At 44.0% G+C, this 16446-nt stretch overlaps 1 long non-coding RNA gene across 1 annotated transcript; it reads right to left on the bottom strand.

Moving 5' to 3' along the window:
- Positions 1-3050: 3050 nt before the first annotated feature.
- LOC142481430 (uncharacterized) lies at positions 3051-15514 on the bottom strand. The gene is made up of 6 exons (XR_012795775.1): positions 15405-15514; positions 11645-11762; positions 10592-10656; positions 8915-9025; positions 5502-5611; positions 3051-4130 (listed from the first exon to the last, which is right to left on the bottom strand). It is a non-coding gene; the product is annotated as an uncharacterized LOC142481430 (long non-coding RNA).
- Positions 15515-16446: the final 932 nt, after the last annotated feature.

Here is a 16446-nt window from a genome sequence, read left to right as displayed (position 1 = left end):
GGGCACTCAAAAAGCTCCAGCCCTATGTCTATGGGAGGGCTTTCACGGTCATTACCGACCACAATCCCCTGAGCTGGCTACAGAGGGTATCAGGGGAAAATGCCAAACTGCTGAGATGGAGCTTGGCTTTGCAAGAATTTGAATTCACCATTCAGCACAAAAAGGGTAGTGAAAACAGCAATGCTGATGGACTTTCACGCCAGGACTATCCCTCTGAGACTGAATTCATTAATGGTGCCAGCAGTGCCCCACTCCCCGTCAGGGCCAGTGGGCCACAGGACACTCATTAAGAAGGGGAGGTGTAGAGGGAGAGAGGGGGTGGCCCGGTATTAAAGGGGTTGCACCCCATTTGGCCACCCCTGACCGCACCAGGGAGACAAGGGGTTAACTGGGCTGAGGTCCAGAAATGTGATGTAACCCTTGTTATGACATGTAAATGTATTTTCCCCTGTTCCATTGTAATGTCTGGTTACTCAGTGTTTGCATCACACACACTAGAATCCATCCGGGAGCACAAGGGTTAATAATTCTTTAATGATTATAGCTCTTTGTGTAAGTTTCCCGCCTTTTCGGGCACCATTTTGCAGGTCCCCATTGGCATGCATTTCAATAGGAATTTGTGCTGTTTTCGTCCTGTTTCCTGTAGTGACCAGCAGGTGGCGTCCGAGAGGGAGAGCGGCGGTTTCCCATTGAAAGTCAATGGGCTCATTGACTTCAATGGAGATGCCTCGAGGTAACCTAGTTGGCTGCCGTCCAGACCGCAAACCGCAAAGCGGATACAATGTCCTTCAAAAGAGCTAAAATCACTGGGTCAAGTTCAACGTCAATTAGCGGGGAAATAAACTGTTTTAGGGCACCTAGGGATAAAATTCTTTTTGCCCCTAGTTCCTAAGCGTCCCCCCACTCGACCACCACCGGGTCCCCGAATCCTGGACCCCCGATAAGGGTCGAACCAGATAGAGCGGGTCGCGCCATAGGCTTTGCCGGCGGCGGCAGAAACGGCTCAGAAAAATGACTAAGTGAGAAATGCTGAATTTTAGGAATCCATATCTCCGGTTCCGGAGGGTTCAGCGGATCAGGGTTTGGGGTATCTTTAGCCACTGCTCCGGCATCGCTGCAGAACCATCCTTGACCCGCTTGGACCAACCCGACGGAGTATGGACCCCCTTGAAGTTCGGGACTTTTCCCATAAACTTCAATGGCAGAAAACCCCCATTGACTTCAATGGCGGCGATTTACCATTGAAAGTCTATGGCGGAGCTGCCCGTTGTTTTCAATGGGGATTTAGTGAAAAGCTGAGATTTCTTTTTCAATGGAGATTTTTGTATTAAAATGATTTAATGTGCATTGGTGTAACTCCGGTTTCTTAGGTCGTAGCAAGTCGCTTTTTGGACCATATGGTGTCCCAGTTCTGGCAATGCGAACTGGGAAGTTTGGACCTGCTAAACCTAACGGAACCGGATATTTTAATACGTTTATGTTTTATGCTTAATAGTGTATCTTAAGGTATGGACAAAGACCCAGAAGAGATCCTTTTGGGCCATAAGGTAGCAGATGGCCCTGGGGACGCCGCTATGTCTAGGATTTAAGTGCTGTTCAAAGAGTTTTATCACCCTCACTGTTTATCCGAAGCCCAAACCAGGGCAGGTCTTAAGTGTTCCAGTTAACACCTTTCAACAAAGGTTTTCCTGCCAGAACTCCAAATGGTAGACTGTCTGGCATTCCTGACGTAAATGTGGGGCTTCAGAAATGAGACCCCCAGAGTTCTACTGCGCATGTGCCAACTAGCAGGGGGGCATGGGTCAGAATGCTTTCCCACGTTAGTGAGTGGCTGGAGGTAATTGTAAACCAATCCCCTGTGCTTAAGGTTAAGAATAGAAGGAGAATGGTTTATAAACTGCTGTCCACCCATATATCCTTTGTCTTCGTTTGCTGATATGGTTACCTGATATCACCTGAATGATTTCCTCACTGCTGAAAGAAATGCTACATCATACTTCTCATTCCCCAACCCTTAAGTAAGTGTACTTCTTGTTCGTTACTGTATTATCTGTTGTGTTCACCTATATTCTAAGGAATAAATACAATTTATTATATCTTAAGCCTCGTTCAGTTCAAACCCAATTATTTTTGTGTAATATTAATACTGCACCGACACACTTTATTCGAGCAAATACCCGGTATGTACCTGGCAGATACCTGGAATGCGCCGCTCCTCACCTCTGACAAGCCCCGTTGCATTTGCCTTCCCAGCCTGGGTTCATGCCTGGCTGATGGGCGGCTGATCTGTTAAATGATAATGATTAGGATTTAATAGGCTGCAATGCTTCGCGTGTCTACCAGATGGCATAAATTCATGAATTGTAATGCAGTATATATATATGTACTGTGCAGTATTGCAGTCAGCGGGAATAAAATGCTTCAATCCCTGCTGGAAAATAACTCAATGCACTCGGGCAGAAAACAGTCACAAACCTCAATACACCCGGGTATACCCGAATTCGTGGGACTAGCCGAGCTCGAATAAAGTGTGTCGCCAGTGTAAGCCTGTGGAAGCTATCGTCACAAGGAGGTATTATAGTGTGTATTGTGGGGAGAATTAGTGTGTGTGTTGTTTGGGAGTGATATTCGGGAGGATTGTGTGTGCAGAAGGAAGAATGAGTGAGGGGGGAGTAAGGGAGCAGGATTGAATGAGAGGGGGTCATTGAGTGATAGCGGGGAGGGGAGGGAAGAGTGAGGAGAGTGGGTGTAGGAGGGAGCAGTGCAAGAGACCGTCGGGGGCAGAATACATGGTGAGAAGGGAGGCTGCCTAGAAGCATAAAAATCTACTTCACCACTGTTCTGTACTCTCTTCAATACTCTGTGTTACAGATCTCTCTGGCAAGAAATGGGGTCCAATGGCAAAGACTGCTCTAAATAAGATAGTATAAATGAACACAGAGAGAAATTCCAAAGAGTAACCCAAGAAAATACAAGTGAAATCTAATTGTAAGGTAATTAGTCCCATTAAGTGAAATACATAAAGGAATAGTCCATAAAAAAGCACAAAGGAAAAAAATAGGAGTACTTTATTGTGATGTTACATTTCAGAGAATATAAAATTATAGGAAAACAATTCCACTTTGTTCAGAAAACCAGAAAGTCTTGGTCCCAGGTGGATTGAATTTTTATTGCAAATAAGTTCCTTAATACACAAGTAAAGAATATAGTTACTTATTCTATTCTCTACTGTAAGACGTGCCACATTGCCCAATATTTGGGTACAGTGCCCAGATTGTGACCATGCACTACAGAGGTGAGATTCCCCCAACTCCAATTTGCTACACACTCCAAGAGAGATTATTGTGATCAGAGGTGGAATGAGAGGGGTGAGAAGGGTCGCTGCCCAGGGAGTAGCCTGACAGGGGGTACAGAAATCTCTTTTGGTGCATATATTGCGGAGCTGCATTGATTGACTTGTCAATCAGCTCTGCTGCCTATCCCATTGACATCATGATCCGGCACTGTGATCAGCTGCAGCGCTGACCCAGGTGTGTTAGTGCAGCACTTTACAGGGAGGGAACAGAGGTTGTGGATGACAGATGCTGGGGATAGGCCATGAGTACGGGCCAGAGTAAGGTGGAGACTTTCTGTACTCTGCATACAGGACACTGCATGCATGACAGTGTCTGTGTGTGTGTGTGTGTGTGTATTCCAAGTGTCAGTGTGCATAAGTAAGTGTGCTCTGTAAGTATGCCTGTGTGGCAGGTATAGGGGGGTGGTTCAGCTGGAGGAACTTATCCAGGCACAAAAGCACATAGATGCCCCAGATTATACCACCCCAAATGCTGATAATATCCTGCTGCACTTTACAGAAGATGATGCAGATGTCAGTGGGTGGTGGGTTCATTAAATCCATCCATCATATCATAGCCACACTGTGCATATGATGTACTGAATCAATCACAGGAAGACATCTCCATGGTAGGGGTAGAAGTTAACAGAATATGTCCAGCAGTGTGGTGTGTAGCCCATAAATAATAATTGTGCACATTACAGAACATACTTGCAACTGCAAGATCATTTTGCTGCTTGTAGTGTTTGCTCTTGTCCTGTGCAGTGTTGTCGTAGATCCGTCTCTTCAGTGTTCACTGCAATAAAAGTAAGACATTGCATTAATATTACAGAAGTTTGGGAGCTGAAATCCCACTATGCTGCAGACATTTTCCCTTTGCATAAGATTCTTGTGATTATATCTCAATGATGATCAATAACAACTACATCATAACACAGCCGCTCAATACAAAATATGTATTTGCTATCAATGGTCATGGAGGCCAAACGTCACACAATGTACAGATATACTGCTGCGGCCGAGTTTATTCGAGCATTTGCCCGTTCTTGGCCGCAGCAGTAACCTGGCACGCGCCGGAGGGTGCCGGGCGCACGCCGAAGCAGCGGAGGAGCGCCCTCCGATCGGGGCTTTCTCCCTTCCGCTGCCGGGTCCGTCGGGTCCCCCGGAACCCCCTGCCGCTGTCCCCCACATCGCGGGACACCAGTGCTCCCTCGGGGAGCCCTGGACGCGCGTGCAGGGGGCGCAGGCACCCGATGACGCGTGACCGTGCATCGGTGATGCGCGGCACGCTGAGGGAGTGCGGCTAGCACGCCGGGGCATCCCCCGGCTTGCGGTGCTAGCCGTGCTTCAATAAAACGTGTCGGTAGTGTAGCAAGGATTATTTCTTCCTCTGGTGCATTATGATGGGATGTGTTGTAAGATTCTGCATTATTAGCATCACTGAATCTTTTGGAAACTGAGTAATATTCTATGTTTTAATGCAATATTATGGATGATCAGCCGGTAAAATAAAGCTTACTGTATCTGTAGCCATGCTCTACCCATGATGTGCTGAATCAATGACTGCAGAGTGATTCAGAGTGGTAAACATGACTGGAACTCATCTCTGAATAGAGGACAGAACAGCAGTGCAGAGTAGGAGGTGAATGTATCTCAAATGGAAGACTTAGTAGCTGTGTGGGGAGTAGACAGTACAGACTGATCAAATAAATAGTTAAAGGAGTATCTTCAACATTACTTGGCTTTGTTATCAACATTGAAGTTTCTCTTGTTTTTTCTGTTCTTTAAATCACTACTACTGATGCCATGTGTAACCTGTACTGAGAGATATACTCTACTGGCCTAGATGAAACCATATGATGCAAACAGGATTCATCCCACTCCAGATTCATATGATTGCACCACTTCAACCTTTAATAAAACACATAGAACTACAGCAGTGCGCTACTGCACATGTTCTTGTTATGAATGGTAGTAGATGTGGTCCTTGGGTCAATACTTCATACAGCAGCCACACTCTACTCATGATGTATTGAATCAACAAAAACCTGCATGGTACAGATCACAGGAAGGGTAGAGTAGAGGGGAATATGTCCAATGCGAAACCCTTAGCAGCTGGATTGTGTGGAGTCAACAAAACGACAAATACTAAATGAGAAATATACACATTGCTTATCTGTCTCTGTGTAGTCATTTTCCTCCTCTTCAACTGTCTTTCAAAATTTCTCTTCTGACAGAAAAGAAACACATGGCTTCAATATTCACTGTTCTTCCCTCCTGAAATAAAAGTTAAGCATTGCATGGTTATGATCATACATACAATGAACCTTGCGCCAAACCATGTGATCCAAAGTAAATCCACCTCCCTCCCATAGCTGTGTTCCTTCTAGAGCTTCTACCACACAAGTCATTAATGTTCGTGACACTGTACTGCAGTCACAGTCTGCACACAAAGTACTGAATCAATTACATCACACTGAAAAGGCAGTCTACATGATGCAATAGTTAACCATAATAACTCTGTCATGCAAATGACAGGAAAACCTATATGTATATCATTAGGGGAGAGGGGAAAAATAATTAAAAAATAAGTGCGACAAATAAAAACAGATTATAGGAAAGTAAATCCTTGCCCTGGGAACTTTACAATCTAATAGAAATGTTAGAAGACTTAAAGAGAGGCAGCAGTTGGGGGAAGAAGTGCAGTAGATGACAATGCTTGTCCTTAATGGTGGGTACAATTAGTAGAAAGCACATCTTGGGAACAATAGTTGTTAGCAGTGACTGTGGGTGTGGGACAGTAGCCACGAGTCAAAGTTTTTGAAATGCTTGATTTAAGTCGTGAATTTTAAGATTGGTCTTACATGTGGGTGGAAGAGGTTATGTTGGCATATACTGAGTGTGAGGAAGTTTCACATGTACGGTGCAGTGATGGAAAATGGTTTCAGGCAAGTGAGAGAACAGTAGAGGTGAAAGAAGTTTACAGGAGACAGTTATGGTTATAGTGCAAGAGACAAGCAAGGGCATAACGAGAGATCAAAGATGATATGCAAGAAGGAGCAGATTAATGGAGAGCCTTAACAAAAAGGTAAGGAGGAGAACTTTGTAGGTGATACAAAAACTTGATGGGATGCCAGGACAGGGATTTAAGGAGATGAGCAGAGACTGTTGTGGAAGAAAGTGAGATAATTCAAGCAGCAGAGTTTTGCATAGGAGAAAGTTGTGAAGCATGGAGGCCTGTTAGTAGTATGTTAAAATAACCTATAGGATAACAGTATACATTGGAGTTTTAGCAGTAGGTTGAGAGGGGAAAGGGAAGATCTTGGCAATATTACAGAGAAAGAGGCAACACATTTTACCCATAGCCGTGCATGTGAATAGAGATGGAATTGAAGAGCCAAATGTTACTCCTATGCAACATGTTTGATGACAAGATAGATGGTAGTACTGTTTACTGTGATGGAGAAAGGGGATAATATGAGCCCAGTTTTAGACATTAAGTTTAAGGCAGTGGAGTGCCATCCATGAGCATATAGCCAGGAGACAACCCAAGAGTAGAGACTGGATTGCAGGAGTGAGAACAGGGGTGGATAGATTTGTGTGTGTATCATCCGCATAGAGATTATATCTAAGGCCAAAAGCATTGATGAAGTCACCAAATGATAGTATGTAGAGAGAAAGAGAGTTCTCAGAACAGAGACCTGATGTATACCCACAGACAGATCAATAGAAGACGAAGACATGTTAGCAACAGAGATGGAGAATGTGTGACAGGAAAGTTATGATGAAAACCAGGATAGAACTTTGTTACTGATACCAAGAGAGAGTTTAGAATATGAAGGAGGAGAGTGATTGAGAGCATCAAACGCAGCCGATAGATCAAGTAGGATTAGTAGGGAAAAACCTTGGGAATTAGCTTTAAGCACAGTCTGTAGAACGTGCTGTACGAAAGGCAGGTTGTAAAGGATCCAGGAGGGCATGTGATTTAAGAATGTTGACACTAGCAATTAGAAGGCAAACAGCATGAGGGATACAGAGCGGTAGTTAGTAAGGCACATAGGGTGTAGTTTGTTTCTGACAAAAGGGTGACCGCTACAGGCTTAAAGTAAGAGGGCAAAAATCCAGAGAATAGGGAGAAATTGAAGATGTGGGTGAGAGTGGGGACTAAGAGATGCAGTAAGGTGTGAGGGGATACGATCTAGAGGGCATGTGGTAGAGGGAGAATAGAAGATGATTAGCTTCCAGCTCTGTAAGAGAAGAAAAGGAGTCAAGTGCAGAAGGAGATTTGGGTAGAAGGAGAGAAGGGGGAAGGGACAGAAGGAATCTCCTTTTGGGTGGCATCCTCCTTGCCTCTGAAGTAGTCAAATGCTTGAGGAGAAGTGAAGGAAGGATGGCAAGTGGGAGGAGAAGGTCAGTGGAGGGAGTCAAATACAGAGAAAAAAACAGCGTAAATTAAATTTGAGTGTTGATGAGTGTGGAAAAAAGTAGTGTATTTAGCCCTAGAGAGCAGCTTTATACAGGACAGGAGACATTTTTACTGTAGAAAAATCAAACAAAGTGTGAGATTTCCTCCGTAGGTATTAAGAACAGCGAGTGGAAGTGTGATGAGTGTGTTTGGGAATTTAGCCAAAGGTGTGGGTTAGAGGGATGAGTGTGTCAGAGCCTATAGGGGGCATATAGATAGGAGGATAGCATTGTAAGAGTTAATAAGATTGTTAGTTTAAGCAGAGAGAGAAGAGAGAAGAGAGGTTAGAGTAGATGTCAGAGGAGAGTTTAATTAAGCAGAGGCAAATCAGTGGGACAGGTAAGATGCGGTGAGGGGAATGACTGATTGTGACTGATGAGAGCAGAAGAGGTTATGTACAACTAGAGCCTTGTTAGTAAGAGTGGACATTCCAGAGGGCACAGGAGAAGGGAAGAGAAAAGTAAGGAAAGGAATGTGGATTACATTAGATAGGTTAACACTCTTAGTAGGGAGGCCTGATGTGTATATGAGCCGGTCCAAGATTATAAGAGATATCCCCCAACATCAGCGAGCATAGAAGGAGACACAGAGATAGGTGTAGAGAGAGACAGAGATAGGGATATGTAGAGAGAGAAGGGCATCAAGAGAATGAGACAGATAGGCGTAGAGAGAGGAGACATAGAGAGAGGGGGCTTTGAGAGGGGGGCGTAGAGAATGAGGGAAGGTGGAAGAGAATAGGATGTGCAGGAGAGCATTTCATTGAGCAGTGCAGAAATAGCTGCAATAGAGGTCTGTACAAATGGTGCTTTGTGTAGACACATGCAAAGGTAGGGGAAGGAAAGTGTATAGAACATGTGGATAAAAGCAGGAGTGTGGAAGTTAGAGAAATTAGAAAAGTTTTACAGAGCAGTGAGGAAACAGTAAACAGAAAGAACAAGAGAGAGGTTACATTGGGATGACGTGCTGTGGTAGAGAGAAATGCTAGGAGAGAGCCTCCAGATATTAGAGGACATGAATTGAGAGAGCAAATGTATAAATCAAAACCGGAGGGGGAGGTATAGCACGAAAGCTTGCACAGCAGTTGATGAAGATTATAGTCTTAAAGTTGCGTGTACCTGTCAGGGCACTCAAGAAGGTCAATGCTCACAAGTGCAGAGTTCATGAAGAAATGCTGAATCCAGTTCCCCTCCAATTTAATTTTAATATAACTTTTTCATTCTTCATTACTGCAAAAAGCAAACAAAACAAAACCACATTGCATTACTATTTTCAAAATGGATTGAATGACATATTCAACAGTAACTGTGTGATGCCAATATTGCCTTCTCACTCGTAGGCCAGTACGGTCAGGTACCCAGTACTGATAAAACAATAAGTGCCCGTACTAAGTACCAATATGAATTATAAGGAAATGTAAAATCTCCAGGTCTCTCTCCATCTCTGCAACAGATATATGGATAAGCCCATATTAAGGCATCACGTGACCGGAGCCGTCACTGACTGGGTATACGCAAAGATGCAGGGAGATGCAAAGAAAGGGAGGGAGAGAGACAGGGAGAAGATGGGAAACGGAGGGAGGCACGGATGGCAGGCCTCTCTCTTTCACTGGTGCATGCAAGGAGCTGGTCCCAACATCCACAAAGTGTGTGTGTATTATTGGTTGTGTTTTATGGCGGTAGGAGGATAGTGTGTATATTGTGTGTGTGTGGGAGTATTATATTGTGTGTAGGGTATTATAGTGTGTATATTATGTTGAGGTGCAGAGGAGAGTGTTAGATTGGGTATCTTGTGTTAGGGGGTATTGTGTATATTGTGTTTAAGACTATAATATTATTGGGGAGATTATTATTGAGGTGGTATTAAAGTGTGTATTGTGGGGAGTATTAGTGTATGTATTATTTGTGGGTGACAGATGCTGTGGGTAGGCCAAGAGTACGGGCCAGACTAAGGTGGAGACTTTCTGTACTCTGCATACAGGACTCTACATGCACTGCAGAGGTGAAATTCCCCCAACTCCAATTTGCTACACTCTCCAAGAGAGAATATTGTGATCAGAGGTGGAAGATGAGCAGGGTCACTGCCCAGGGAGTAGCCTGTCAGGGGGCATGGAAATCTCTTTTGGTGCGTATGTTGCCACGTGGCATTGATTGACCGGTCAATTAGCACTGCTTCCTATCACAGTGACATGATCCGGTGCTGTGATCGGTTGCAGCGCTGACCAAGGTGTGTTAGTGCAGCAATTTACAGGGAGGGAACAGAGGTTGTGGGTGACAGATGCTGGGGGTAGGCCAAGAGTACGGGCCAGAGCAAGGTGGAGATATTCTGTACTCTGCATGCCCATCCTGCATGCCCAGGACTCTGCATGCATGCCAGTGGCTGTGGGGTGTGTGTGTGTAGGTATGCCAAGTGTCAGTGTGCATAAGTAAGTGTGCTGTGTGTGTAAGTAAGTTTGCCTGTGTGGCAGGAGGTGTAGGGGGGTGGGTGGCGGGGGGCGGTTCAGCTGGAGGACTTTACCCAGCACAAAAGCACATAGATGCCTCTGATTATATCACCCCAAATGCTGATAATATCCTGCTGTAGATGCACTTTACAGAAGATGATACAGATGTCATCAGTGTTTGGTGGGTTCATTAAATCAATCCATCATATAATAGCCACACTGTGCATATGATGTACTGAATCAGTAACACCAATCACAGGAAGACATCTCCATGGTAGGGGTAGTGTTGAAGTTAACAAAATATGTCCAGCACTGTGGTGTGGAGCCCATACATAATAATTGTGCACATTACCAGAACAACATTGTCAACTGCATGATCATTTTGCTGTTGTAGTAGATCCGTCTCTTCGGTGTTCACTGCAATAAAAGTAAGACATTGCATTAATATTACAGAAGTTTGGGGGCTGAAATCCCACTATGCTAATGACAGTTTCCCTTTGCATACGATTCTTGTGATTATATCTCAATGATGATCAATAACAACTACATCATAACACAGCTGCTCTATACAGAATATGTATTTGCCATCAATGGTCATGGAGGCAATATGTCACACAATGTACATATATAGCAAGGATTATTTCTTCCTCTGGTGTATTATGATGGGAGGGTGAGATTCTGCATTATCAGCATCAGTAAATCTGTAGGAAACTGAGTGATATTCTATTTTTTGATGCAATATTAGGGTAAAATAAAGCTTGCTGTATCTATAGCCATGCTCTACCCATGATGTGCTGAATCAATGACTGCAGAGCGATTTAGAGTGGTAAACATGACTTGAACTCATCTCTGAATAGAGGGTAGCACAGTAGTGCAGAGTAGAAGGTGAATGTATCTCAAATGGAAACCCTTAGCAGCTGTGTGGGGAGTAGACAGTACAGACTGACCAAGTAAATAGTAAAAAGTAGTAACTTCAACATTACTTGGTTTTGTTCTCCACTCCTGTTTTTCTGTTCTTTAAATCACTAATACTGATGCCATATGTAACCTGTACTGAGAGTTATATACTCTACTGGCCTAGATCAAATTAAATGATGCAAACAGGATCCCTCCCACTCAAGATTCATATGATTGCACCACCTCAACCTTTCATAGCAATAACATAGAACTGCAGCAGTGCGCTACTGCACATGTTCTTGTTATGAATGGTAGTAGATGTGGTCCTTGGGTCAGTACTTCATACTGTAGCCACACTCTATTCATGATGTATTGAATCAACAAAAATCTGCATGGTACAGATCACAGGAAGGGGTGGAGTAGAGGTGAATATGTCCAATGCGAAACCCTTAGCAGCCGGATTTTTTGGAGTCAATAAAACGACAAATACTAAATGAGAAATATACACATTGCTTATCTGTCTCTGTGTAGTCATTTTCCTCCTCTTCAACTGTCCTTCAATTTTCTATTTTGCAAGAAAATGAACACATGGCTTCAATATTCACTTCTGTTCTGCAGTCTTTCCTCTTGAAATAAAAAAGTTAAGCATTGCATTATTATTATTATAATTATTATTGACGATACATACAATGAACCTTGCTCCAAACCATGTGATACAAAGCAAATCCACCTCCCTCCCACAGCTGTGCTCCTTCTAGAGCTTCTACCACACAAGTTATTCATGTCAGTGAAACTGTACTGCAGTCCCGGTCTGCACACAATCTACTGAATCAATGACATCACACTGTGTCACACAATGTCATGCTAACGACAGGAAACAATCTTTGTATATATCTTTGTATATATAATAATAATAATGATAATAATAATAAAAAAAATAAGACAGGACAGACACTCCTACATTGCAATCAATAGAAAATAACTGGGACAGGCACTTCAAGGATGCATACGGTCCCGGATAAACTGTAGCTACCTATACACGTGTGCCTTGTCTCTAGACTCTGCATATATCTCTATTTATATACCACCCATTGTGTACTCAGCGCTTTACAAGAGAGACCAAAAAGTACAGGAAATTATTATACAATAAGTTCAACAAACAAAAACAGACAATAGGAAAGTAAATCCCTGTCCTGGGTAGTTTACAATCTAAGAGAAATGTAAGGAGACTTACAGAGAGACAACAGGTGGGGGAACAAGTGCAGTAGATGACAATGCTTGTCCTTAATGGTGGGTACTGTAGTATAAAGCACTTCTTGGGAACAATAGTTAGTGACTGAATGAGTGACAGTAGCAACGAGTAAAAGCTATTGAAATGCTTCATTTAAGTTGTGAATTTTTAGGTTGATCTTAAATGTGGGTGGAAGAGGGTATGTTGGCATATACTGAGTGTGTGTGAGTTTCACAGGTAAATTGATGGGAAAGGGTTTCAGGCAAGAGAGCGAGTGCGCAGTAGAGGTGTAAGAAGTATAATGGAGACAGTTATTAGTAGAGCTTAGGAGACGAGGAAGGGCATAACGAGACCAAAGATGATATGTAGGAAGGAGCAGATGAATAGAGAATAGTGTTGGACTGGGTCCTCAACTATAAAAAAATGGGTAACGGGTACCCGGCCAAAATGAAAGGTTCTACCCGGTCGGGTACACGGTTTGGCACTTACCTTCCGGGTGGCGGTGACATCTAGGATCAGCAGCAGTCCTGTGACGGTGGCAGCATCTGTGGTGTCTTCAGCTGGCGGGGGAGCTGCAGGCTCACAGACACAGCTTACCTGCTTCGGTGCTGTGGAAGTGATTCCTGCAGCTCCCCCCGCCAGGTGAAGACACCTCTGATGCTGCCAACATCAGAGGACTGCTGCTGCTGATCCTAGATGTCTTAGGAAAGGTAAGTATAAAAGATTATTTCCAGCTGCCCTGACATTACCCGACGCCGGGTATTACCCGACGCCGGGTATTACCCGGCCAAGTCCACTTCTCAGTGGCCGGTTTCGAGTAATGTCCGGGTAGCTGGAAATGTGTCGGGTAACGCCGGGTACTCGGTACACCACTAATAGAGAACCTTAACAAAAAGGTAAGGAGGAGAACTTTGTAGGTGATCTGAAACTTGATGGGAAGCAAGGAGAGGGATTTAAGGAGGAGGAGGAGATGAGCAGATACTGTTGTGGGAGAAAGGGAAATTATTCAAGCAGCAGAGTTTTGGATAGATTGCAAATGAGAAAGTTGTGAAGCAGGGAGCCCTGTTAGCAGTATGTTAACCCATACGATAAGGGCATGCATTGGCGTTTTAGCAGTAGATTGACAGAGAAAAGGGCAAATCTTGGAAATATTACAGAGAAAGAATCAACAAACTTTAGCCAGTGTCGTGAATGAAGATGGAAAGGGAAGAGTCAAATGTTACTCCTAGGCAATGTGCTTTCATGACAGGATGATGGTAGTACTGTTTACTGCGATGGAGAAAGGTGATATTAGGCCAGATTTAGGGGGAAATATGAGGAGCTCAGTTTTAGACATTAGGTTTAAGGCAGAAGAGTGTCATCCATGGAGGATATAGCCAGGAGGCCACCCGAAACTAGGAACTAAATTGCAGGAGTGACGGTAGGGTGGATAGGTGTGTGTATCATCTGCATAGAGATGATATCAAGGGCCAAAATAGTTGATAAGGTCAACTAGTGATAGTATGTAGTGAGAGAGGTCCCAGAACAGAGTCCTGAGGTATACCAACAGACAAAACAACAGGAGACAAAGACACGTTAGCAACAGAGATGGAGAATGTGTGATGGAGAAGTATGATGAAAACCAGGATATAAGTTTGCTGCGGATACGAAGAAAGAGTTTAGAATATGAATGAGAAGAGTGATTGACAGTATCAAAAGCAGAAGAGAGATCAAGCAGGATTAGTAAGTAAAATGGACCTTGGGAATTTTCTTTATGTACATAATTGGTTACATTGGGAAAGGCAGATTGTGAAGGGCCCAGAGGAGCATGTGATTTAAGAATGTTGATCAAACGGGAGATCACAAGACGTTCTAGCAATTAGGAGGCAAATGGTAGGACGGATACAGGGCGATAGTTAGAAATTCACACAAGGTCAAGGTTATTTTTGAGAATAGGGGTGACCACTGCATGCTTAAAAGGAAGAGTTGAAAGAGCCAAAGGATATGGAGGAATTGAAGATGTGGGTGAGAGTGAGAATATAGGATTGAGAGGGCATGTGGTAGAGGGAGAAGAGAAGATCAGGTTCCAGCTTTGTGACAGGAGAAAAGGAGTCAAGAGTGCAATGAGATCTAGATAGAAAAAGAGAGAGGGGGAAGGGAGAGAACGAATCTACTTGTGGATGGCATCCACCTTGCCTCAAGTGAGCAAAGGCTTGAGGAGAAATAAAGGATGGATGTTAAGTGGGAGGAGAAAGTCAGTGGTGGGACTCAAATACATAGAAGACAGTGTGAATGAAATTGGAGTGTTGATGAGTGAGGAAAAAGTAGTGTTTGACCTTAAAAAAAGGAGCAGAGTTTTACAGAACAGGACAAAGGTTTAGTGTAGAAAATCAGACTGTGAGATTTCCTCCATAGGTGTTAAGAGCAGCAGTGTGATGTGATGAAGTGTGATGAGAGCGTGCTTGTGAATTTAACCAATGCATGGGTTAGGCTGCGTCTATAGTAAGCACGCAACAGAAGGCAAAGTTAGCGCATGCCTGTCGCTCCAGCAATCCCTGCACTGAGGTCCGAGGCGACGGGGAGGCCCTGCATCGCTCGCACGCACTGTGGACGACCAAGCGTGTGCCTATGATAATCACGGCCTTAGAGGGATGAGTGTGTCAGAGCCTAGAAGGGACATATAGATGATGGAGGAGGAGGGAGGAGGAGATGATAGCATTGTAAGAGTTAACAAGATAGTTAGTTTAAGCAGAAAGTGAGGAGAGGTTAGAGATAAGGGTAGATGTCAGAGGAGAGAGTTCAATTAAGCTGAGGTATCGAGTAGGACAGGGGTGAGGGGAATGAGAAGTGGTGGATGATGAGAGCAGAAGAGGTCATGTACAAATAGACCATGTTAGTCGTAGAGCAGACATTCCAGAGGGCACGTGAGAAGGGAAGAGTAAAGTGAGACAAGGAATGTGGATTACATTAGATGGGTTAATACGCTTAGCAGGGAGGTGGAGAGAGAGGCAAGAGGCAGAGGGTGGTGTAGGGGTAGAGGAAGAGATGTTGCATGTACCTTGTCAGAACATTAAAGAACGTCAATTCACACTGGTGCAGAGTTGAGGATGAAATGCTGAATCCAGTTCACGTCCAATTCAATTTTAACAGAACTTTTTCATTCTTCATTACTGCAAAAAAAAAAGTAAAAAACATTTCATTACTATTTTCAAAATGGATTGAATTCCCCCAACAATGACTATGTGTTACCAATATATCCCTCTCAGTCCCACTGCAGCATATACTGTACCAGTGTGAAAGTAGGAAGGTACACAGTACCGGTAAAACAATACGTGCCGGTACTATGCACCATATGAATTATAAGGGGATGTAAATCTCCCAGTCTCTCTCCATATCCGCAACAGAGCGGGCTCCGGTCAGTGGCATGGATGCCCATATATGGATATGCTCATATTTGGGCATCCCATGTCACTGACCGGAGCCGGCTCTGAGTATAGGGATATATGCGGAGACGCAGAGGTGCAAGGAAATGGGAGGAGGCACGGTGAGAAACAGGGAGAGACCACAGGAAGATAGAGGGCAACAACTTCCACAAGGTACTTGTATGGGTATAATTGTTTGTATTTTGTGCAGAGGGGGTAATTTCAGATAAAATACAATTCTCCACCCTCTACGAAACAATTCCACTTTGTTCAGTAAGCCAGAAAGTCTTGGTCCCATGTGGACTGAATTTAATGCAAATAAGGTCCTTAATACACAAGTAAAGAATAAAGTTACTTATTCTCTACTGTAAGAAGTGCCACATTGCCCACTATTTGGGTCCTGTGCCCAGATTGTGACCATGCGTGGCAGAGGTGAGATTCCCCCAACTCCAATTTGCTACACTCTCCAAGAGAGATAATTGTGATCAGAGGTGGAACTAGGGGAGGGTGTGAGCAGGGTCACTGCCCAGGGAGTAACCTGACTGGGGGCACGGAAATCTCATTTAGTGCATATGTTGCGGCACTGCATTGATTGACCGGTCAATCTGCACTGCTGCCTGTCACAGTGACATCCTGATCGGGCACTGTGATCAGCTATAGCACTGACCCAGGTGAGAT

The sequence above is a fragment of the Ascaphus truei genome, unplaced genomic scaffold, assembly GCF_040206685.1.
Source record: "Ascaphus truei isolate aAscTru1 unplaced genomic scaffold, aAscTru1.hap1 HAP1_SCAFFOLD_2655, whole genome shotgun sequence".
Classification (NCBI taxonomy): Eukaryota; Metazoa; Chordata; class Amphibia; order Anura; family Ascaphidae; genus Ascaphus; species Ascaphus truei.
This window is presented reverse-complemented; position numbering and strand designations above follow the sequence as displayed.